Raw genomic sequence first — 26,670 nt, 5'->3', positions numbered from 1 at the left:
CAGTATTTTTGTAACAAAAGACCACTATTTTGTTCAATTTATCAATATTTGGTCCCCTACTAAAGGGGGTTTCTCACCAAACACTCCCATATAGTGATACCACACATGGACAGATTATACCTTTCATGACCGTTTATCATCAGCATCAAATACCACCCCTATTCATCATATGGCAGGAATTTTCACCTCCATTATTCCAAGGATGCCTACCGTGATTTAAGGATGTGCGCCATTTTGCCAACGCCACCATTAATTAATGGATAACTAAGGTTTTATCATGAAAATCCACATTCTGTTGAGAATGGGCACAATTAAGGACACTTCTAGTGTTGTCAAGAATGGATAGCCATAACTGTGCTGTAAATGATAAGCTATATCAGGACATGCTGGTATTATGCATGGGATTGCTAGTGATGGTATGCCAAGGATGGACCAGTAGTGTGCCAGTGAGTGCCAGGATTTCCCTATTACTGCCTGCGGTATTTTTTATTGAACGGGCGATAGCCAGAGGGCTGCCAAGAATGCTTGCAGTCTGAAGACTTTTCAACCTTAGTATAGCCAGAATGCCACAGCGGAATAGCCAGAATGCCACCCTGATTGTAAACAATGTGCCTAGGACATTCAGTATGTTATTAAACATTGCCCATTATGCCAGATATCACTGGAATATTGTCAAGGACGCACACACTTATGCTGGATGGACCCCCTACATGTGAGGTATAGCAAGAATGTTATATTGATTGCTCCCAGTTTGACAAGGATTAAGAGATCGACCTCTACTATGTCATGGTATCCCAGAATGTGATAAAAATGCCCAACAGCTTGTCAGATATCGGTGCTATATGAGTTTTGTTACTTAGATAAGTATCAGTTCAGGAGCTTTGAGGTCCAGTTTTCATTTTGAACTCAATGCATGCATCTCTCCTGCACGGGCATGTAAGCCATGTGTACGGTTAAGGACCATTCAAACCACTAATCAGCAGAAAGATGTTCGTTCTTTAAAGGTACCAGACATGTGAAATAGTTGCTATATTTACCTTGTTCCTACTCTAAGGAGGGAATCGCATCTGGATCTGTTTTGGTTTTGATGGACTCACTGCACAGTAGAGGACAAGATGAATAAACAAAGTAAAGCCAGTTAATTAGGACGACGGACGTTGCTTTTTACTTTTCATGAGAGCATGTCAACTAAAGAAGGCGACACTAAGCACTTTTAAAGTCGGATTCTATATGTAGCTGTTGAGCTGGACTTACTGTTGTCTACAGTACCTTGATGGTATATTGGCACTTCCTCTGAGCCCAGGATCAGTCAGCTTAACTTGGAATAAGGTGACATCATTGCTTCACATCATTCATGAGCTGCAACCTCTTTGAAGGTGTCCTAAAATATTTTTTTTACTGTAGAAAATAAGGTGGTAAACAATTGTGCGAAAAAGGCTCCTGTGCGACTGTCTTCTCCAGTTTTCAGAAGGAAACGTCAGTTGCGGAAGCTTTACTTGTCTCTGGCTATGTTGTGATGAACACGGAGTAGTCTTTAATTTCCACCTTGAAATTCCAGGTTTGCCTTCTCCCTTTGGAGTTGTATTTGGCCGCGGTTGTATCGCGAGGCCACATCTCATCCCTAACATGATGGCGTTACTTTTGAGCATCTTTGGCTGTCTCCGGACTGCACAAAGCATGCTTCACTCTGCCTTATGGGCACTTCCATTTTACATGGCCGATCTCTTTATTTTCCTGGCGGATTCATCGCTTGTAACATTTGGTTCGCAGATTAGCTCCTTACTGTGGGGCATGGTAGTTTACAATCATGATATATGTATGACCTGCTGTTGGAGCTTGAACACGAGATTCCTGTACTTACAGAGGACACTGTTTCTGATTCGTTACTTTAGTCGGGCTCTGCTAGCTCATGCCATAACAGAATTGCAACACAAGTTGGGGAGAATAGTTGTATTTTCTATAGAAACACAATTGACGGCAGCCTCCTCACAATCTTGTGGTCCCACCAGTGCTTTTCCTTCCAATTTTGTTTTATTTTATTAAATAAAATAATAAAAGCTAGTACAATTCAGTGTTTCTACCACTTCATTAATCACAGTATACAACTGACATAACATAATACCATAGTATGCACATTTTGGTGTTTGAAAAAAACATGTCCGCACCGCCTACCAAGCTGCAAACTTTCTTCTATTTCTCGGTCAGGAAGCTATTTACATTTATTCTGAACCTCCCATCTCCATTGGCTAGTGATGACGATACAGTGAATTTTCTTTAGTCGTTCTCTTCGCGCTCTCTTCCAGCTTGGTAAGTTTGCTAAGGAGCCCGTATGTCACTCGGATGTGACCCCCTGTGCAATAGTGTGCAGTATAGCTCAGCGTTTGCGTTACTGGATGCCAAATTGATAAGCCATTTGTCTACTTGGGCGTGGGAGGGTTGCTTCCCTTTTTACTCCGCATGTCAGACCGACAAACATTCTAATGTGCTCAAAAATCGTTTTAGAAAATAACCTGTTGCCATAGCCAGCAACCATAGCTCCGCCCCATGCCCGATGCAAAAAATGTGTCACATGACTTACATATTTGACATGCGTCAGTGGCGCTCTCTCCATATCTATGTATTTTAGCTGGGGTATCAGACCAGGTGAATAAAGATATAATGTAGCAATCTGTGCCCTGCTATTTATGGAGACCTCTTTAGTGTGTCAGCAGCAATACTCACACTGTGCATCTGTTAAGTGTATTCCAAAGTATCTAGACCAATTGTCCCTGGATAGGTGTCCTACCCTAGGTATGTCTAAGAGCCGTGGTGTACATGATCCAGCTGCATCAGGGCTCCGCAATCTCCAATCTGCCAGCCCTTGTGGATATGTAGGCAATGCTTTCCTCACTGACTTGCAAATTCTGATGTAGGGTAATGCCGCGTAGAGTGGCATTTTAGCAAATAGTCCTCCAGGGTGATAAACCTACCTCCACATACAAATCTCTTAGTGTAAGGAGTCGTCTAACCCATAACAGTTGTACCATCATAGGTTCACTAGTGATAGCCAATTTGGGCTTGTGATTCAGTTTTCTGTAAGAGGAGTACATAATGTCTGTGCTGGAGATTCAAGCTAGCCTCACTTACGCTGTGCAACACGTCAGTTGTATATCAGACCCATGCCTGGTCCGGGTTTTCAGAATGACGGGGAGTTCATGAGGGGTCGCTAATCAAAGTTCCATATCTCAGTGTGTTACTTGTCTATGTAACGAATGTGTGGCAATTTGTGGCTGTGCAACCGAGTAGTATACCTCCAAGTTTGAAACAGCAAGCCCGTCCTGATCATATGGGCTCTGCAATAATTTCCATCTGACCCATCCGATGGACACGTCCGCCCATGTGAGTTTAGTTAAGGAGGTTCTAGGTGATGAAAGAATACTCGGTCACTGGTATCGGGATATTTTCAAAAAAGTAGAGAATCTGGGAAAGTATCCCCATATTTATATGTGCAATGCAACCTGCCATTGTTATTGTTTTGGGTTATTTGAGCCATTCGTCAACATTGCTTTCAACTCTATCCAATAATTTGCCATAGTTCTCTCTTACGAGCACTACTGATTCTCTATGTATCAATATTCCAAGGTAGCGGACGAGATTCTCTTGCCATTGCAAAGGATACATCAAGGATGGCATAGTTATGTGTGTGTTCAGCATCATAAGTGATTTGAACCTACTTATAGTGTGTCCAATCAACGGGCAAAAGCACTGATCTCTGTAAGGACGAAGCCCAAGCTGTCACCTGAGTCTCTGCTGCACCTGAGACCCGCCCCCCCACCTGCTCTGGCTCCTTAAGTTTGTGGAGGGAAGGCCAAGACAGGCACCTCCATTTTGTGTTCCTCTGTGCATCTCCCCTGTGTCCTGATACAGCCCAGTGTTCAAGGATTGCAAAAAGACCTAGGTAAGGAGCCCAAAGATTTTTCTGGGTAAATAGTATTATTTGTTCAAAAAGTGTTTGTTTTACTGTGAACTCTCTGTTTCAGGCAGCCTGGCCTCTTTTAAAGTGGTGTTTTTTTTAAAAAAATCGTTTTTGCCGTGACTGTGTGATTTCCCTTCCTAGTTTGTGGCAACCCCCCCCCCCTCCTCTGCCTCCCCCTTCCCCCCTGTTCTTAGTAAAAAAGGCTACATACATCTTTCATAGTGTGGTTTTAGGAGACTGTTTTAATCTGTTTGTGTGATTTAAATTGTGCTTAAAAACTGTCTGCCCCCCTGTATTTTTGCCTTTAAAAAGCCCGATTTTAGAGTGTGCGCCCAGTACTATTGCAGTGTATGTCTCTTAAACAATCTCCCCCTTACCTGGAAAGTAGACTCTGCTAGCTTGGAAGTGTGGATTCAGCCTGTCTGTATCCAAAGAGATTCTGAATAAAGCAGCAGTTCCTTTTCCCCCTGCCCACAGGGACTGGAGTTTAGTTAACTTGCTCCTTATATAAGTTCCTTGTGGTTGTTGCATATGCTGTTGTGATAGGTTGTTGGGAGATGGTGTTTCATTGGTTGCTAGCTCCAGGGATGAAGTTATGATTGGTGGATAGGGCTGAGATTCTGATTGGCTGTTGGTTCTAGGGCTGTGATTGGTGGATAGGGCTGAGATTCTGATTTGCTGTTGGTTCTAGGGCTGTGATTGGTGGATAGGGCTGAGATTCTGACTGGTTGCTGGTTTTAGGGCTGGGACTGTGATTGGTGGATAGGAATAGGGCTATGACTGGTGATTAGGGCTGGGTCTCCCATTAGTTGGCTGAATCAGGGTTTAAAATAGGATTGGCTAGGGTTAGGACCAGCTTCTTATTGGCCAGTAGGGCTATAAAAGGCCAGGATTCAGGGCGTCGAGGATAAGGGCAGTTGTCTGTTTGTTTGGGCCTGTTCAAGACAGGTAGGGACTAGGGACTAGGGACTAGGGACTAGGGACTAGGGACTAGGGACAGAAATGCTGCCCAATTCACATATGGCCAGGAATGGTGTCAACCCCTACACATCCCTCAACATGCAACCACATATTCTACAAAGGCATCCAAACCATGCATCACAAACTGACCACAGACAGATTGCATTGCCCCACCACCCAACACAATACCCTACATACAACACATATACACATACCCCCCACAACTACTACAGTCAAACATCTCCATTCTCACAGCAAACACTACTCTGTCCCCTCCCACTAACACTACCTGCCATCACCCACACAATACAAAACTACAACATACATTTCTCTCAGTTTCAGTTTCCCAGATACACACTCTCTGCTGATACTAACCAACAACACTATCCGCTGTTCGCTCCACACAGACCACCTGTCATCATAACAATGCCCAAACCCTGCATTCAAACACATCATCAACAAACACTCTTCCCCTCTCCTCACCAATTACACACAACCATACATTCCCCACATTTCACTCCACCACACATATTACCTCTTCCAGTCATCGCAACTAACACTAACTCCCCTGACACACATCCATCACTTCTTACACACCTCATACATTCATCTCCAAAACACATCAACACCCCATCTAACACTCAAATTCCACTTAGCAGCACTAACTCACATACAAATCCCTCACCAAAAACAACTACACCAATATCCCCTCTCATTATTCCAAAAAACAATACCGACCACAAACATCAGCACATCAAAGCAACACAGACTTACATTGCAATCATCGTCCCACCCCCAGGACTACACAAAGGATACAAATTCCATCCTATCTCCACCCCTACCCCCCCCACTCTTCACAAACACCTACCTCAAGCACCCCAACCCAGCAACTTTCATTCACTCGCCTCTCCTCCATTGCACAATTTAGAGCCTTACATCATGATCCACACGGTCCTCCACCACCCCTAACCCATACTCCATCCACACTAAACAAACGCAAACAAAATAAAAAACATGCCACTCATAGCAACCTCGCATCCCCTTGTCTGTTACATAATAAAACTACCCTACAAAAAACACTACACTCCTCATGGCTCTCTCAGCCACCAAGTCCACCACCCACACCCACAGACCCAACAAAATGCCTCCTTAACCGGCTGGAAGAGGAACACTATATTGAAAAGCAAGACTATTGTGAGCCTCAAACAGTTATCACAACTAGCAACACTCCTGCTTCAAGCTCACATTACACTACTTACACTTCTACTAAACAAAACAACACTACCACTAACACACCTTATCTAAACTGCCAGCTCATAAATGCTCGATCACTCTAAAAAAACAAGCACCGCATCTACGACCTGCTCACAGACACACAACCTGACTTACTATTCATTACGGAATCCTGGTTGGGAGATGACATGTCACCAGTGTTGCATGAAGCCCTTCCTCCGGGCTATCAAACCATCACACAAAACCGTATAGGCAAGAGAGGAGGTGGACTAGCTATTATATTCAAACAGGCAATAAACCTCAGTAAAACAGACAACATCTCCATACAAGATTGTGAAGCCCTCCTTACCAGATCCAACTTCCTCCTGTAACTTTCTCCTCCTTTACAGACCTCCACCTAACAACTCCACTTTCCCTGATGCTTTTCTTGACACAGTCTCAAACCTTATTACACTATACTCCAATCTATGCATTCTTGGGGATCTAAACATTTGGTTTGACAAACCCAATATGCCCCATCCAAAAGCTATCACCACTGGCCTACTCGCATTGAACCTACATCAGATTGTACACAATCCCACACACATTGCTGGTCACATCCTAGATGTCATTTTTGCTAGGCCTGAACTCGTTACTATTCATAGCATCACACCAACTACCTGGTCAGACCACCATATGATAACCTTCCGACATACAACTCCACAAATCAACACACCCAACAACTACTTACATACATACACCTATCGACCATGGAGCAAACTCAATTTGGATCACTTAGAAACACAACTAACAGCCAACACAGATCTAGATACAATTAATTCTGTACCAAAACTTTGAGTGGCTACCAGAAGCTTTTGATGTCCTAATACCACTCAGAAAAACTAAACACGACAAAAGAAAACCAACACCTTGGAGAAACACAGAACTTAAAAAGATACAGCAACAAATCAGAAAGTTGCAGCGGACCTGGCTCAAAACAAACAACAGTCAAGACAAACTGCAGCTACACAAACTTAACAGGATATACAAATCATCAATCAAAAAAGCTAAAAAAAGATACTACTCAGACAATTCAAAATGCTCAATCTACAACCAAGGAATTTTATAAAATTCTCAATGAATTTCGAAAACCTACATGCATGGAAGGAAGTCATCCCACCACTCAAGATTTCACAAACAAATTGGCAAATCACTACACAACCAAGGCAGACACATTGGACTCCTATTTAAAACAGAAAAAAACCATCAGCACCAACCCCTTTACTAAAATACACTTTAAGAATAAACCATCCCAACCTCTACAGTCCTTCAAACAAATATCCCAGGATGAATTTATGGATTTGGTCAAAGCAAGCAGACCTTCTGGTTGCCCTTCTGACCCTTGCCCACCACAAATCTTCAAGAACATCCTGCTCTCTACTTCTGCTGCCACACCTGTAAGAAGAATCATCAACAACTCTTTAACTTCAGGAACTTTTCCTGCAGACCTGAAAAAGGCATACATACGACCATTATTAAAGAAAACAAACCTAGACCCGCAAGACCCCAACAACTACAGACCAATCACAAATGGACCTTTCCTGGGCAAATTGATAGAAAGAGCAGCATTCGCCCAGATGTCACAATTCATTGAAGACAATTCTATACTTTCAGACTTCCAAACTGGATTCCGCCCAGGAAGAAGCACTGAATCAGCACTCATGGCAATCTGGGACGATCTTAAAAACACAGTTGACCGAAATGGAGTTGCTGCACTACTTCTCTTGGACCTCTCAGCTGCCTTTGATACGGTTGACCATGACACCCTAACTCAAAGACTCCACAATGCCGGCATACAAGGATTGCTCTCAACTGGATTACTTCCTATCTCCAAAAAAGAGTGAATATCCTCCACTCGCCCCCCCTTCTCGTCCGAACCCTACCTCACAAAAGCAGGGGTCCCCCAAGGGTCAATCATCCCACCTTTGCTTTTCAACATCTACATGATATCTTTACCAGAACTGATCAATGATTTCCATCTCTCATGCTACAACTATGCAGATGACACACAAATACTACTTAAATTAGAAGACCCCCAAAACATTGAAAACTCCCAAATCTTCAGTTGCCTCAGAGCCGTTGATCAGTGGATGACCTGGAGCCATCTCAAACTAAATACCTCCAAAACAGAAATACTCATATGTGGTGACTGGAAAAAGTATGACCCTCTGTGCGTCTGGCCTGACTATCTCAGACCACCTCCTCAATTATCCAAGGAAGTTAAAAACCTAGGAATCCCCATGATTCCAAGTTAACTATGAATGCCCAAGTAGACAAATTAGCACGCACAAGCTTCATCACCTTAAAGACTTTACGACGCATCTTCCCCCACCTCGGATTTCCACACAAGGTGCAAGCTACTATCTCGCTTGTACTATCCAAACTGGATTATGCCAATAGCCTCTACCATGGATCATCTCTATCTGTTATGAAAAAATTACAACGTATCCAGAATTCCGCAGCCAGGCTACTACTACATATAAAGCCGCAAGCCCACATCTCCCCTGCCTTGAGAGCACTACACTGGTTACCCGTTGCCAGAAGATGCACTTTCAAGCTGCTTTGTATTACCCACAAAGCTATACATGGAACAGGACCGCTTTTTTATCAGAAAGAAAATTACCAAATACATCCAACAAAGAACCCTCCGCTCAAGACTGGCACCCCGCCTTAGAACACCACCATACAAGAAAAAGACTATAGGTGGTACATCCTTCTCCGTCCAAGCAGCCAAAATATGGAATTCATTACCCCTAACTATAAGAGCCACAGATAACTTTCTTGTCTTCAGAAAACTACTCAAGAGTTGGCTCTTTCCTTCATAACCACCTTTTTCAAACAACTATGAACTGCATCTGCCTAGGTGGATAATTTTTTTCTTCAGATTATATGTATATTTCTATTTATTTATAGTTTCTTTGGAAAATATGTATTGCTACTGTCATAACAATAAAATACACACACACTCTTTAAACCTGTCTGACTAAGTATTTTTTACCCATGATTCTAATTATGTATTGTATGTGCATATGTGTGTGTATTCGTGTGTGTGTGTGTGTGTGTATATATATATATATATATATATATATATATATATATATGTGTATGTATGTGTATATGTTGTTTCTGTGCTTGGCATGTTCGTGGATCATTGCATGGCTCCTGGTTTTGGGTTGTTATACTAGATATCTATGAATTCCTGCTCTCATCTTATCACACGTATCTACTCATCACTCTTATGTCATGTCTCTATCAAACTATCCTCCATTCTCAATCTGACTCATCCCAAATCCCTTCTACCACTTTCATCTCCTAAATATCTCTGCCTAAGCTCTTCCCTCCACATCTAACTCACCAAACCTCACTGTACCTCTGTGACCTCCCACACAACCCTACTAAATTCTCCTGCCTTCATCTCACCCTGCTACTATGCTCTCCCTAACCCTTCCACATACTCTTCCCCCTCCGCCCCCCTTTATTCATCCCAAGCCTTTGGGTTGAGTAAATGAAGGATATACTCCCAATTAACACTTCTGGATTTCTTTCCTCCTCCACCCCTCCATTACTCCAGTCAATCTAACTAACAAACTCTCATATCCGCGGCTCAAATTAACTCATAATAATACTAAAACTGTACTCATTATTAAACAATACTAATCCATCACTAATTCTTGTTGGGTTCCGGAGTAGCGTGCTACTCATCGAAAAGCGCTTTGACGCCTCGTCAGGGGTAGTTAGCGCTATATAAATACGATTACAATACAATAAAATACAGTCACCTGGGTCTCTCATAAGGAGTAGTATGTCATTGGCATATAATGATGTCAATGCCTTGTGTGTCCCAAATTGAATGCTCCTATTGCTGTGGAGTTCATGCAGTATACTAACCAAAGGCTCTAGATCTAGGGTAAAAATGATCAGGGACCTTGGGCATCTTTGCCTAGTCACCTGTTGTATCACGATTGGGCCGAAGATAAAATCTTCCATACACGCCACTGGGTTAGAGTAGATTAATCCATTTTGTCGTTGCCGCCCCTAGTCCCATTCTACTCAACACTGCTTTCAGCTGTGGCCCTTCTATTGTTTAAAAAGACTTTGGGGGCATCCAGAAACTCCACCACTTCTCTTAAACCCAGGTCAATCTGGTGAGGAAGTGCGAACAGAGTACGGAGGTTATCAGTTGTACACCGTGAACCCTGAATGTTCTGGCAAGACTAGACTATGCAATAATCTTACTACCCTGTCTGCTAAAATTGTAGCCAAAATCCTATTGTCAGTATTGATTAAGGACAGAGGTCCATAGGAACCACAAACATGCACAGGTTTACCGGGCTAAATTAATGTAATAACCACCACTTCCCGTACGGTAGGCAGGAGTTTTCCCTCCTGCATGGCTTCATTATACAAGTCAGGTAGGTAGAGGTCGAGGGGATCACCTCTCCTTTTAACATCACCCAGGCAATCCATTGCTGCCCGATTAGTTGCCATTCGTGAGATCCTTCATAGCGCAAGTTATGTCCCCTGTCGTAATCAGTTAGCACAATAGCTCACACTCCATTGCTTCCAACCAGGCTAAAGTGAGCTGTTCTAGATATCCTTTTAAGTCCTTCCTCATCTGTCTTATGCACTGTAGTATATAATGTTTGATACTAGGATGCAAATTCTGCAAGGATGTCCACAGAACAAGATTTCTCCTCACCTGCCGGAGTCCTTATCATGGCAACATGATCTGCGGCCCGTCTGGGTTGAATCAGCCTAGCCATGGTATCTTCATGTCTTTTGCCCTCCCTATACACCAGAGCAGTCGCATATTTTCCCAAGTATTTTAACTCTTTATCCGGTCCCCAAAAATGTTATCCTATAATACAGTAATGCCAACTGCTGCAGGCCCACAGTACCATGTTCAACCTTGCTAAATTGTTAACAAAGTGCCAAGGAAAATATATACCCTTTCAGGAGTGCAGTGTGTGCCTGCTAGAATAGCAACATGAGAACTGAATGATAACGTCTCTGAAGAAAGCCATTGAAATTGGGCAGAGCTAAGATCTTGGTTGGCTTCTGTGCTATCCACTGTGTTGTAGGGGCTTGTTCTGTGATGTTTGTAACACTGCAGAGAAGGCAGCGGTTGGTGGTAAATTGAGGGTTTTCCTTTCATCCTTAAAAGTATTCCATTAAGTGCTGCTGGCAAGTGAACAGTGTCTTATTTGACAGAAATGTGTTTTGCAAGCTTGCCACAAAATGGTTATACCTCCCTGTGTGAAATGCAAGGATTTTCATAAAAAATCATATTTTACATAGTATCAGAAGTTTTAGTAAGTATATTTTTTACCATTTGGTATAAAGATTGTTTTGCTACATAAAAATAACTTCTCTGCTAAAACATATATATGTGCGTGTGTGTGTGTGTGTGTGCGCGCGCGCGCGTGTGTGTGTGTATATATGTATGTATATACAATTTCCATTTAGTATAGAAGACTGTGTGCCCCAGGTACTAACCTATGCACATTAGATCATTTTGCTTCAGAAGATCTGTAATGTTTTCACCACAGTATGAAGGCTGCAGGTTGTGACCGTTAGCACCTTCAGATATTATTATTGTAAGTGAATAGTCGCTCTTTGGACAAGTATTGCATAGAGTTTACCCCTTGCTTAGCATATAATTTTAAATACTCTGTGGTGTATTACTCATGAGAAGTATCACTGTCTGCAAACAGTGTGGTACATTGTAAACTCTCTCCATAGACTAAACACTGTTAACAGTACCACTTTTATAGTCCTATCCATTTCATTTATCAGTGTAGATTCAGTGACTGTTAGGGGTTTGATACAGTTAAAGAGTGCCAGTAGTAGGGCATTAGTTACGTAACAGGGCTTGAGTATCTGGAGGAACTTGATTTTCCTTAAACAGTTGTATACAGATTGAATACCGTGTGCAGGATATGTTACCCTTTCATCTGTGGTTCATAGCCAACATGAACTGCGCTATCCATGAAGTGTATGGTATAGGGTCAATGTTACAAATAACACAAGTTTGCTTTACCTATGAGGGTTGTGTGTATGGTAGCAGTAAATACTTTTCATCTTATTCTGAGCTATTTTGCACTTATTTTCATAGCTCTAATGGTATACCTGTTTAAAGAGCAATGTTTACAAAAGCTTGGATGATGTCATTGGTGATGTCATGAGTGATGTCGTATGAGGTCATAAACCGTGCATGGCAGGCACAAGTTATAGTTTGCTCTAACTATAACTGATGTATCTCTATTTTTTTGTAAGTTCAAAATGTTAAATGTTGTCACTGACAAATTAACTTAACTATAATGTTACTTTAACCTTAGTTTTTTTTCAATGACTTTCTAGGATTTATTAACGTAAAGTAATATTTAATTATGAAGAGTAAATCCAACCCTCCACAGTGCACAGCCTTTGGCCATGGGCAGTGGGGGCTTGGCCAAGGGCCTGGCCTGTGGCCAATACCCATAAAGGCAGCCAAACCCACACTGCGCAAGGCCTTGGTCATCCTTTGTGGGGGTTGGCCAAATTCAGGCCCTGCAACTAACCTCCTGCATGAAGCCACCCCATGCTGCACACGGCCTTTGGCCATGTACGGTGGGGGTTGGCCACAAGGCTTCGCCTGTGGTCAGGCCCTGTTGCCACCCTTCCCCTCCCCCCAAAGGCAGACAACCCTACACTACACACGGCCTTCAACCATGTGCAGAAGGGAGTTGGCCCCAGGGGCTTTTTTTTTCTTTCTTTCAAAGGAAAGGGGGGAGCTTGTGGGTCCCCTCCTCAAGCCTCATTAGACCCTGTGGACTGCATCCCCAGACCTTATTTATTTTAAGGAGGAGAGGGGTTGTGTTGTGTGTCCCCTCTTCCTGAGCCTGATTAGGCCCTGGGAGTCCCACCCCAGCTCCTTTTTTATTAATTAAAGGGGACTGGGGGCCGCGCACCCCTCTCCCCATATAAATACATTTTGGCCACAAGGGTGGACTCCCCGGGCCTTTGGAGCCACGGGGAGGAGAACCACACTGCCCCTCTCCTCATATAAACACATTTTGGCCCCGGGGTGGGCTCCCCGGGGCCATGCGGACTCCCCGGGGCCATGCGGACTCCCTCTTCTTTATGAATTCAGCCAGAGGGTGAGCTTCCCAGGGGTATAATCTATATAATTGTGTATCCTTACCCTGCCCCTTATATTATTATTATTTTTAACTTCAGGGCAGCAGACTAAGTTCTGGAATCATGTAATGACTGCCAGCAACATGTAACTCACATTACTGGCAGCCAATCAGAGTGTTTCCTCTCGTGTCAGTCTGATACCGCGGGAGCAAGATGGCCCAAGGAAAATAAACTTCTCTGGGCCAATCAGAACACTATTTTTAAATTGCTGCCACTGTGAGAGTCTCTCAAGACTCTTGTGGGCCCAACCGTCCAGATATACAATTATTTTTCAACCTTAATTTCTCACACTACTGAACGGATTAACACCAAATCACAAAAAGCACAAGATCTTGCCACCTGCTGAATTCAGTGTAATTCCATTCAGCAGTTTTTCCTGTAGCCCTACTTAAGGAAGTCTATGGGAAATACATGGGGATTTCACGTTTTGGGACGCCCCCCCCCCCTGTTTTTTTTTTTTTCTCAGCCCCCACTTGACAGATCAACCTCGGAGCTTTCCATGGACAAACTAGTCAAAAAGTAGCACCATTTTAGAAAGGTTTTTGGAGATTCGTCAAACTGTGCCAAAGTTGGTAGCAACACAAAAACAGTTCTCCTACGGAACAGCAGACTTAACTATACCTAATGGCGACATACTCCTCTCCCTTTTTTTTATTTCCATCTTCCTCTTGCTAACTCCTCTTTCAAAATCCCCAAATCTTGGTTATTTATTTTCTTGTTTCGTACCTCTTTTTTCGTCATCAAGCGTTCATTTGTTTTCTCTTGTCTTCATTCTTTTTGTATTTTTTTATTTTCTCTTTCCTTTGACTTGGTATGTGTCCTTTCACTTTTTTTTTTTTTTTTTTTTTTTTTTAGATCTTTCTTCCTTCCTATCTCTGGCGTTTTTCTTATCTTTATCTGTCAATTCACGTTTTTCTATAAATCCCTCTTTTTCCCATCTGTGTGTGGAAGCCACAAGTTACTTGTCTGGGCCCAAAGTGTCAAAGTGGTTTTCCCACTCTGTGTCTTTTGCTGCTTGTTTCTCTCACAATCTCTTTTTTTCCTCTGTTCATTTTTCTCTTTCTTTTCACACTTTTCATTATTTTTTTCTCTTTGTCTTCCGTTTGCTAGCTTTCTTCCCATTTTTCTTTTCTCACATGTTTGCTTTATTGCTTCTTAGTTGTGTTTTTATTTTCTCGTTCTTTCCCTTCTTTCTTTTATTTCTTTGTGACCCCTTCTCTTTCTTCCTTTTTTTCTATTGTATTCCTTTCGCTTCTCTTTTTCTGCCTCATCCGCTATATCTCCTGAGGCCTAGTTATCAATGGAGCAACAGGTGTAGTGGCACCGGTGATCAGAGACTTAGGGACCTCACCAACCTCTAATTAATGCTGTATTTTCCTGCCAAAATTGCAGTCAACCGTTTTCCTTTTTCACTTCAGGGTCCATGACACCGTTACTACGCCACTTGTCCTCTCCATTTTTTACTCCCGACTCCCTCTTTCTTTTCACCCTCCAATCCGTCCCTATTTATATTTTTGTCATGGTGTTTTGAGAAATAAAGTCTAATGCCAAAAGTTTATTTCTGATAAAGGTTTATATGATAATTATGTATGTTTTAAGATAGAAGAACAAGGTAAAGAGAAGTGTTTTCGTTATATGTAGGGCCACTGAAATTTTATGGCAGGAAAAGATTAAATTATGAGGCAGGTATGACCAGTTTATGTGGCACGAAAGGTCCAGTTATGAATTTACGATGCCAGTAGCTCTAACTCAAGCAAATACAATACCTATTGCATTGAAAATGCTTGTTTAATATGTTATTACTCTCTAACCCAATGCGTCACATCATTAGTATTTGTTTTACTCCTAAATACTGTATTCAGTAACTGAAAGGTGACCAGCTGCTCCCCAGGTAAGGTCCCCTGACACTGTGCAGTCACAGTTGCGGCAGTGATTGCAGTAACTTTTGATCCATTTGAGCTAGAAACTAATATTTTTGTTTACATTTTCAAATAATGCGGACGATGATGGTTTATGGGCCAAGGGAGTCAGATTCATATTTGTACTGAAACTGCATAGTAGCATGATTCCATTTAACCTGGGTATAATGTGAAGGACTGCTGCTGAGAGTCAAGCGAGTCTCATCTTAAAGGGCACTGTTATATGTCAAAGAAGCATTGTTTTTTTTTTGGGGGGGGGGAGGGGTTGCCCATGCCTTATATGCCAACTGCTGCGTGGATCAGAGGTCTGATCTGACTGAACGTGCTCACAAACCAAGCACACGTGTTATCTTTGTCTTCCGGTGACCTAAGGGTCAGAGGTTGAGTGAGTCTGCATCTGATTTACTTCTCCTCCCCACTGCCCGTAGCTTATCGTTTACCAACAGAAATGAAGAAAATCATGAATGGATTGTCACAAACAAATGGCAGGACTACATATGTTTTTTCGACGTGATGTGGAAAAGAAACAAGTGCATTTGTGTAGGCTTTACAAGCCGGTGCTTGACTTAATGAGACAGTGCTATGGAGGAGCGGCAGGGTGTGCGAGGCACCCGGACATTTAATCTTTGCACGTGAAAAGGAAACCATTGCTCTGTTTGTCCCCTTTCTGTCCGGCACGCACACCTAAGATGCCGTCTTGTGCGCTCAATAATGGAACCTGAGGCGAAGAACGGATTTACGGGACACCTGAGGGCAAAGGTCGCGGAGTGTTTTTAAATAGGTATCAAACAGATTTAATCTTGAGCTGTCCAACATGTGTGGAATTCCAGCAAGCCTGTAAGTTACCCCCGCAAGACCTTGCACACGATTGTTGGTGTTACAAATTTAAGCTTCGCAAGGAGGCATGTTGAAATTATGGTACCACGTTACTGCGTTCATGGTGGGTTCCATCTTTGTGCCTGGGGGGGAAGAAAGGTTGGACGCCTAACGGGAGAAGTACGTTTTTTTTTTTTTTTTTTTTTTTTTTTTAAACTGTGTATCTGAATAGCAGCAGATGTTGCGCGTTGCAGTAGTGCTTTTTAGTGGAAATAAAAAGGCGTCAGGTGGCCTCTAAATTGAGTGTGGCTAAAAAATGTAACGAACTGGGAATCCTTTACTAGATGCATGGTCTGTGTAATTAAGGGAGTGACTTAAAACATGATCTAAAGAAGTCTTCATCACACAGTGTGTCATCTGGCCAGTATTTGGGTGTCTCTGAGTTTTCTGTAATTGCATCCAAATATATCATACAACAACTGTTAGGCTCAACAGCCTTGGGGTGGTCTTCCTCCAAACCTTTTGCCTACCGTGCCTTATTTTTTTGCTGCTCTGTTTTGGTTGGCCTTAGGACTCTGCGCACTTTACTACTGCTAACGAGTACTAAAGTGCATGTCCTTACTCCCCTGAAATATTGTGACATTCGTATATTTAATTGGCATACTTAATTTACTTATAAGTCCCTAGTAAAGTATATGTGCCCAGGGCTTGTAAATTTAAATGCTACTAGTGGACACGCAGCACTGGTTGTGCCACCCACTTAAGGAGCCCCTTTAAACATGTCTTAGGCCTGCCACTGCAGAGCTTGTATGTGCAGTTTCACTGCCATGTCGGCTTTGTATTCAAAACTCCTTCCCAAGCCTTAATTTCTCCTTTTATTACACATACGACACTCCAAAGTAGGCCTTAGGTAGCCCATAGAGCAGGGCGCAGTGTAAGTAAAAGGCAGGGCATACACTTTTTAGTTATATGTCCTGGTAATGAAAAACCCTGAAATTGGTTTTTCACTACTGTGAAGCCTGCCCCTCTCATAGGCTAACATTGAGGATTACTTAATAACTTCATTGAGTGTAATTCCTGATTGAGAAGGAGTAGGACTGTTGTGTTTGGTACCAATGGACTCCTAATAATAAACCCTCTTTAATGGTAATGTTGGATTTATGACTACAACTTTAGGACGGCCACTTTTAGAAAGTTGGCATTTTTCTCCTCTGAAGCCCTGTGTGCCTGCTGCCTGCCTCCAATTGATGTTTGGGTTGGGTGACGGCTGGGCTTTGTGCATTCACAGCCACACAAAGGGAGCTGGGGTGTGCCACTTACATCATGATGGGACCAAACCAAATCAGTACACTTCTGGACCTGAGTATACTCTGCCAGGAAGAAGGACTGCAGTCCTGCTGAAAGGACTGCCTTCATGACCTAGATGGGAGGGAGGAGCCGACACTTGTACCTGAGTGGGGCTTTGCATGTTCCCACACATTGAGCTGCCTGGAGTCAGGGCAGGAATGGGAGGACCTGTGTCCACTTCAAAGCCCCTCTTTGAAGTCACCCCAACTTCTGATGAACCACTGGGTAGAAGAACTGGACTTTTGACCAAACCAAATCAGTACACTTCTGGACCTGAGGATACTCTGCCATGAAGAACTGCTGTGCTGCTGAAAGAACTGCCACTCTCTGGAACTCTGCAGGACTTAGATGGAATCCTGCTTTGCTGTGCCTTCCCTTCTGCCTGCTGTCCCCTTTTCCTGGGAGCGAGATGGACTGGACCTGCATCTCTTCATCCCCAGAACTAAATGATTCCAAGGGCTTACTGGCTTGCCTCCTGTTTAAAGCCTCATGGCCATCAGAGACTTCTTCAACTCTGCTTCAGCTTCTGTGAGTCCTGCCCTGCCAAGAGGTGCCAATCCAGTCCTGGGCCATGAAAGGGGACTATGTAGCTGTTTTTCTACAGAAACCGACACACCAGCATCGTTATGCAGATCGGAACTCCCCCTCCCCCGCACCCTTCCACCCTCAATGGAGATGATATGCAGCTGCAGCTCCGGCCGATGACTTCTTATCACCTTGGCTGTGCGGCTAGGCGACGCATGGACTCCAATGCAGAGGGCGGAATGCCGCACTTCGAGGACACCGCTTCGACAGCTGTGTGGCTCGATTACGCATGCCCTGGACTGCTTGGATTGGAACCGATGAATTGCTTCAGCATTGCCTCCTCAAAGGGGGTGCAGCCCTCCATCCAAGGTACTTTACAGCGGGCCCTGCGTGGGTCCTGTAGCCGGCCTGCACTCCATGGCGGTTGGCCTGAACTTTGGATTTACTCCGGTATAGCACGATGTCAAGTAACCTTTTAGCTCCATTTACTTCTAAACTCTATATTGCATGTTATTTAAAAAAAAATCTTATTTTGAGTTCTACGTATTGCATTTTTGTAGTATTTTTCATATTTTACTCAGATAAATATTCTAAGTTTTTCTAAACTGGTGTGGCTCTTAAGTGAAGCCTGACCACTGTGTGCCAAGCTACTAGAGGGTGATCACAGGTTAATTTAGAGTGTGAAGCTGACATACCCTTGTTAGGATTGTTGTCCCTACTTGGGCATGGTGCATAGCTTTGGCACCTAGAGACCCAATTTCTAACAACAACAAAAATATGCCTAAAACAAGCTAGACCCTACTGGCTTTGGCAGTGTTGGACGTCTCGGATAAATAAGTACCAGCAGTGATTTTGTTGTGAATAATTATCGGAAATGTTTCACTTCTGAAATAAATATGCTCTGAGATAAACATAACTAAGGTCTGTGGAACCATTAAAGGTGCTCTGAGTGTCTGTTCAGTTTCAGTGATGCCGTTCAAACCACTTTCCTCTGCAACTTCTTATACTGATACACTTATACTGTTTTTTTCTCCACATCTTTCTGGAACTGTCCACCTGCACATCTAACATGTTATCTCCTTCCCCTTTCATCCTCTCTCATGCACACACCCACTTTCACTCCTCACGCATCATTTTCTTCTTCTTACCTTTATACCTCCTGTACACTCTTGTTATGTTGTGTGTATTTGTGAGGCACATATCAGCTAGGGGTATTCTGTTGCCATAAGAAGTGGAAAGCTTCCCTGATTAGAGCTTACTGAGAAAGCTAGGTTTTCAGATTCTTGCAAAATTATAACATCGATCGGGCTGCTCTGATGTGTAAGGGAGGTCATTCCAGGTTTTAGAAGCCAGGTAGGAAAAGGTGGGCTACAGGTTCTGGCTCAGTGGATGTGGTTGAGCATTTAGTGGTGAGTCAGTAGAGTTCTTTAAGTGTTTGGTTATGTGAGTGTGGAGTGGGAGTTTGAGTCCGGCTGCTGCATTCCGAGTGATCAAGAGTGTAAAGAGCAGATGATGGACAGAATGCTGAACAAATCAAACATTCACCCCCAGTCACAGATGTGAGTTTAATCAATCGTTTTTTGCTCATCACGCCGTCCCAGTTTGAACACAGCCATATTCAAATCCCTTGGGGACAGTCCAGACCCAACTGCCAGGCCAGGTCCTCCCTGGACCCGTTTTTGGGGTAACACCCAGTTCGGTGGCATGTGTAGCTGCAGATACACATGTTGTGCATAGTCCGCCGTCTGGTGTTGGGTCGGAGTGTTACAAGTTGTTTTTCTTCGAAGAAGTCTTTTCGAGTCACGAGACCGAGGGACTCCTCCTCCTTTGTTCCATTGCGCATGGGCGTCGACTCCATGTTAGATTGTTTTTTTTCCGCCATCGGGTTCGGACGTGTTCCTTTTCGCTCCGGGTTTCGGGACGGAAAGATAGTCATAACTTCGGAAAACTACGTCGGTATTGTTTCGTTCGGTATCGGGTTAGAATAGAATCGACACCGAATCGTGAAGAGCTCCGGTAGCCCTTCGGGGTAATTTCGATCCCCCGTCGGGGCCTGGTCGGCCCGACCGCGCGTAACATCGACACTGATGGAACGGACCCCGTTCCGATTCTGTCCTAAATGCCACAATAAATATCCATATACAGACCAACATTTGGTCTGTAACTTGTGCCTGTCGCCCGAGCACAGGGAAGAGACGTGTGAGGCCTGTCGTGCGTTTCGGTCCCGAAAAACGCTCCGTGACCGGCGAGCCAGAAGATTGCAGATGGCGGCCACGCCGACAGGACAACGAGGGTTCGAGGGACAAGGAGAAGAAGAGGAAGCCTTCTCCATCCATGAATCGGACTCGGAGGAATTCGACGTCGAAGAAACCGTGAGTAAGACGTCGAAGCAAGCACCACACAAGAAAACAGACAAGGCCCAGGGGACGCCACTGCCAACAGGCCATGGCTCAACCCATAAAGTAGGTGACCGTCCATCGGCACCGAAAAAGGCCGAACTGGTTCCGAGATCGTCCGACTCGGGTCGAGACACCGGCACGCAGCAATCTTGGGACCGAGAAAGTGCTGCCAAAAAAGATCGACGCCGAGACAGCGGAACCGAAGCTGCTCGACGCAGAGACAGCGGCACCGAGGAAGATCGACGCCGAGAAAGCTCGACGCCGAAAAAGAAAAAATTCTCCTCGGAGCCGAAAACAAGCAGAGACACAGTTTCGGTGCCAAAACGACCAGCAACTGAACCAACTGCCAGCTCATATACAGAGGAACAATCACTGTCCTCTCAAATGCGCAAACACAGATTTGAAGAAGAGTTACAGACCACTGATGTAGACCACACACAAAAGCGGATCTTCATACAAAGTGGGACAGGGAAGATCAGCACTCTTCCCCCAATCAGGAGAAAAAGGAGACTCGAGTTCCAAACACAAGAACAAACACCACAAAAAATGGTGAAGAAGGTAACTCCGCCACCCTCTCCTCCACCTGTAACTCACACATCACCGGCACAGACTCCGTCACATTCACCGGCTCATACCACCATGAGCCAAGACGACCAGGACGCTTGGGACCTATACGACGCCCCAGTATCAGACAATAGTCCTGAGTCGTACCCTACCAAGCCCTCACCACCTGAGGACAGCACAGCGTATGCACAGGTGGTAGCTAAGGCAGCAGAGTTCCATAACGTGTCGTTACACGCAGAACCTGTCGAGGATGACTTCCTTTTCAACACCCTCTCTTCCACCCATAGCACCTACCAAAGCTTGCCTATGCTTCCAGGAATGCTAAGGCACGCAAAACAGATCTTCAAAGAACCTGTCAAGAGTAGAGCGATAACTGCAAGGGTGGAGAAAAAATATAAAGCACCGCCCACAGACCCTACTTTTATCACCTCACAGTTGCCACCAGATTCAGTCGTGGTAGGGGCAGCTCGCAAGAGAGCCAACTCGCACACATCAGGCGAGGCACCACCTCCGGATAAGGAGAGCCGCAAGTTCGACGCAGCTGGGAAAAGGGTCGCAGTACAAGCTGCAAACCAGTGGCGCATCGCCAACTCTCAGGCGCTCCTAGCGCGATATGATAGAGCCCATTGGGACGAGATGCAGCATCTCATCGAGCATCTACCCAAAGAATTTCAAAAACGGGCAAAACAAGTGGTTGAGGAGGGACAAAACATCTCCAATAACCAAATACGCTCCTCTATGGACGCAGCGGACACAGCGGCAAGAACAATAAATACCGCAGTAACCATAAGAAGGCACGCATGGTTGCGCACATCTGGCTTTAAACCGGAAATACAGCAAGCGGTGCTCAATATGCCGTTCAATGAACAACAATTGTTTGGACCCGAAGTGGACACGGCAATTGAGAAATTGAAAAAGGACACGGACACAGCCAAGGCCATGGGCGCACTCTATTCCCCGCAGGGCAGAGGCACTTTCGGCACATTCCGCAAAACAACCTTCAGAGGGGGGTTTCGGGGTCAAGCCACACAAGCCAGCACCTCACAATCAACACCGTCTACATACCAGGGACAGTACCAAAGGGGAGGCTTTCGGGGCCAGTACAGAGGAGGACAATTCCCTAGAAACCGGGGAAAATTTCAAAGTCCAAAAACCCCTCCAACCAAACAGTGACTCACAAGTCACTCAACCCCTTCACACAACACCAGTGGGGGGAAGACTAAGTCAGTTTTACAATTCTTGGGAGGAGATAACAACAGACACTTGGGTCTTAGCAATTATCCGACATGGTTATTGCATAGAATTTCTCCAACTCCCTCCAAATGTCCCACCAAAAACACAGAATATGTCAAAACAACATCTAGACCTTCTAGAACTAGAAGTTCAAGCATTACTGCAAAAGGACGCAATAGAATTGGTACCATGTACACAAATAAACACAGGAGTTTACTCACTGTACTTTCTAATACCAAAAAAGGACAAAACACTGAGACCAATCCTAGATCTCAGAACACTAAACACCTACATCAAATCAGACCACTTTCACATGGTCACGCTACAAGACGTGTTACCACTGCTAAAGCAACAAGACTACATGACAACCTTAGATCTAAAGGACGCATATTTCCATATACCGATACATCCCTCACACAGGAAATACCTAAGGTGCGTATTCAAGGGAATACATTACCAATTCAAAGTGTTGACGTTCGGTATCACAACCGCACCAAGAGTATTTACAAAATGCCTAGCAGTAGTAGCTGCACACATCAGAAGGCAGCATATACACGTATTCCCGTACCTAGACGATTGGCTAATCAAGACCAACTCCCTCACAAAGTGTTCACACCACACAGATTATGTCATACAAACCCTCTACAAACTCGGTTTCTCCATCAACTATACAAAATCTCACATTCTGCCGTGCAAAACACAGCAATACTTAGGAGCGACAATCAACACAACAAAGGGAATAGCCACTCCAAGTCCACAAAGGGTTCAAAATTTTCACAAGGTTATACAAGCCATGTATCCAACACAAAAGATACAGGCAAAGACGGTATTAAAACTCCCAGGCATGATGTCCTCATGCATAGCCATTGTCCCAAACGCAAGACTGCACATGAGGCCCTTACAACAGTGCCTAGCATCACAGTGGTCACATGCACAGGGTCACCTTCTAGATCTGGTGTTGATAGACCGCCAAACATACATCTCGCTTCTATGGTGGAACAGTATAAATTTAAACAAAGGGCGGCCTTTCCAAGACCCAGTGCCACAATACGTGATAACAACAGATGCTTCCATGACAGGGTGGGGAGCACACCTCAATCAACACAGCATCCAAGGACAATGGGACGTACATCAAACAAAGCTGCATATAAATCACCTCGAATTGTTAGCAGTATTCCTAGCGTTGAAAGCATTTCAACCCATCATAACCCACAAATACATTCTTGTCAAAACAGACAACATGACAACAATGTATTATCTAAACAAACAGGGGGGAACACACTCGACACAGCTGTGCCTCCTGGCACAAAAGATATGGCAATGGGCAATTCACAACCACATTCGCCTAATAGCACAATTTATTCCAGGGATCCAAAATCAACTAGCAGACAATCTCTCTCGAGATCACCAACAGGTCCACGAATGGGAGATTCACCCCCAAATTCTAAACACTTACTTCAAAATTTGGGGGACACCTCAAATAGACCTATTTGCAACAAAGGAGAACGCAAAATGCCAAAACTTCGCATCCAGGTACCCACACAGGCAGTCTCAAGGCAATGCTCTATGGATGAACTGGTCAGGGATATTTGCGTACGCTTTTCCCCCTCTCCCTCTCCTTCCATATCTAGTAAACAAATTGAGTCAAAACAAACTCAAACTCATACTAATAGCACCAACATGGGCAAGACAACCTTGGTACACAACACTACTAGACCTGTCAGTAGTACCCCATGTCAGGTTGCCCAACAGACCAGATCTGTTAACACAACACAAACAATAGATCAGGCATCCAAACCCAGCATCGCTGAATCTAGCAATCTGGCTCCTGAGATCCTAGAATTCTGACATTTAAACCTCACCCTAGAATGTATGGAAGTCATAAAACAAGCTAGAAGACCATCCACTAGACACTGCTATGCAAGCAAATGGAAAAGATTTGTTTGCTACTGCCATAATAATCAAGTTAAACCATTACATGCATCTCCAAAGGATATAGTGGGATACTTGCTACATTTACAAAAATCAAATCTAGCCTTCTCTTCCATAAAGATACACCTCGCAGCAATATCTGCATACCTGCAAATTACCCATCAACTTCACTATTTAGGATACCTGTCATTAAAGCGTTTATGGAAGGCCTGAAAAGAATTATACCACCAAGAACACCACCTGTTCCTTCATGGAACCTCAACATCGTCTTAACAAGACTCATGGGCCCACCTTTTGAACCCATGCACTCTTGCGAAATGCAATTCTTAACGTGGAAGGTTGCATTTCTCATTGCCATCACATCTCTAAGAAGAGTAAGTGAAATTCAGGCGTTTACTATACAAGAACCTTTTATTCAAATACACAAAAATAAGGTGGTCCTAAGAACCAATCCAAATTTTTTACCAAAAGTTATTTCACCGTTCCACTTAAATCAAACGGTAGAACTACCAGTGTTCTTCCCACAGCCAGACTCAGTAGCTGAAAGGGCACTACATACATTAGACATCAGAAGAGCACTAATGTACTACGTTGACAGAACAAAAGAAATTAGGAAAACAAAACAACTGTTTATTGCATTTCAAAAACCTCATACAGGAAACCCAATATCAAAACAGGGTATAGCCAGATGGATAGTTAAGTGCATCCAAACCTGCTACCTTAAAGCAAAGAGAGAACTGCCCATTACTCCAAGGGCACATTCAACCAGAAAGAAAGGTGCTACCATGGCCTTCCTAGGAAACGTTCCAATGAACGAGATATGTAAGGCAGCCACATGGTCTACGCCTCACACATTTACTAAGCACTACTGTGTAGACGTGCTATCCGCACAACAAGCCACAGTAGGTCAAGCCGTACTAAGAACTTTATTTCAGACTACTTCCACTCCTACAGGCTGAGCCACCGCTTTTGGGGAGATAACTGCTTACTAGTCTATGCACAACATGTGTTTCTGCAGCTACACATGCCACCGAACGGAAAATGTCACTTACCCAGTGTACATCTGTTCGTGGCATTAGTCGCTGCAGATTCACATGTGCCCACCCGCCTCCCCGGGAGCCTGTAGCCGTTTGGAAGTTATCTTCAACATTTGTACATTTGTAAATATATTACTTAAACCTTAGTTGGTACATACTTATTCATTCCATTGCATGGGCACTATTACTAACATACACAACTCCTACCTCACCCTCTGCGGGGAAAACAATCTAACATGGAGTCGACGCCCATGCGCAATGGAACAAAGGAGGAGGAGTCCCTCGGTCTCGTGACTCGAAAAGACTTCTTCGAAGAAAAACAACTTGTAACACTCCGACCCAACACCAGACGGCGGACTATGCACAACATGTGAATCTGCAGCGACTAATGCCACGAACAGATGTACACTGTGTAAGTGACATTTTCCTTATCAGCCAGACTAGCTTGAATCCAGTGGCACAGTGAGCACGGGACCCCATCTGGGCATACCATTCCTACTTAGGTGAAAAATGCAAACAGAATGCTGAACAATGCAAACATTCAAACCCAGTCACAGATCCGGGTTTAATGCATCATTGTTTTGCTCACCACGCCACCCTGGTTTGGACCAAGCTATATGCAAATCAGCCTTGACCCTGTTCCTCATGGGAACAGTCCAGAACAAACTGGTCAGGGTCCAAACTAGAATGGCTAAGCGAGAAAAAAACCTATGGATTTAGGCCCAGATATGTAACTAGGGATGAATGTTTGACATTGTTGAATCTGCTTGGAATCTGTTCGATTAGAGCTAAGAATGTGATGGATCTAACTTGCTGGTGGTAGATCCATAGTGCTGATTTGTATGTATTCTTGTAGTTGGTTTCATGGGAGTGGCACCATCGGTGCTCTCTTTGCAGTTGCATTTAGAGAGCTGTTGGTCGTCTGTATACCAGTGTACCTGTGGTTTAGTCCATACTGTGGCTCTGGTTTTGAACAGGGCCATTGTGTCAGCGCAGAGGTGATCCAAGTCTTGAAATTTGGGTCAGAGCGTGTGAGGTCAGCTTAGTGCAGCAGACTGCTGAGGTTGAAATTTGTTCATTCAGGGATCTTGTTCCATTTGCATCGGGTGAGCTAGTGTGGTTTGCGTCAGGCTGGGTGAGTTGGTTCTGTGTTGTATCTGGTGAGTGAGTGTGGTTCTGTGTTGATTGGGGAGATGCAGGATGAATCAGAGGAGTGAGTAGTTGCTCCAGGTGAGAGGGATGGACTTGTCCAACATAATATCAGAATTTGAAGACCGGGTTGAGGAGGTGTCCAGCTACATGGATGGTGTTCATTTGTTAGGTAAGTCAGATTATGCTGAGGCTTTCCGGACAGATGTTTGCACTGGGGTTGGTGTAAACTTGAAGTGGAAGTTTAGGGATAAGGACAAGGATGAAAAAGATGGAGGTGATCAAAGTCGGTGGTTCTAGAGTTGGATCTGGGTCCATTAGTTTGGCGGAGTAGGGCCCCAGCCATGGTGGTGTTGCTTGAGGTGCTGAGCCTGGAAGCTAAG

The 26,670-nt window shown here is 44.1% G+C and overlaps 1 protein-coding gene and 1 long non-coding RNA gene across 4 annotated transcripts in view; one reads left to right on the top strand and one right to left on the bottom strand.

Moving 5' to 3' along the window:
• Positions 1–4,425, bottom strand: part of LOC138296336 (uncharacterized) — a 128,795-nt gene extending 124,370 nt beyond the window's left edge. For 2 of the 3 annotated variants that reach the window (XR_011203809.1, XR_011203808.1), the window contains exon 1: positions 4,333–4,425. This is a non-coding gene — a long non-coding RNA (uncharacterized lncRNA). The remainder of the gene's footprint in view (positions 1–4,332) is intronic. The other variant, XR_011203810.1, reaches the window with a different exon arrangement.
• CEP85L (centrosomal protein 85 like) overlaps positions 1–26,670 on the top strand; it is a 415,641-nt gene that overhangs the window by 32,689 nt on the left and 356,282 nt on the right. The window lies entirely within an intron of this gene.

Source organism: Pleurodeles waltl, chromosome 5 (genome assembly GCF_031143425.1).
Source record: "Pleurodeles waltl isolate 20211129_DDA chromosome 5, aPleWal1.hap1.20221129, whole genome shotgun sequence".
In the NCBI taxonomy this organism is placed as follows: Eukaryota; Metazoa; Chordata; class Amphibia; order Caudata; family Salamandridae; genus Pleurodeles; species Pleurodeles waltl.
Note: the sequence above shows the minus strand (reverse complement) of the source record. Positions and strands in the feature narration are given on the sequence as shown.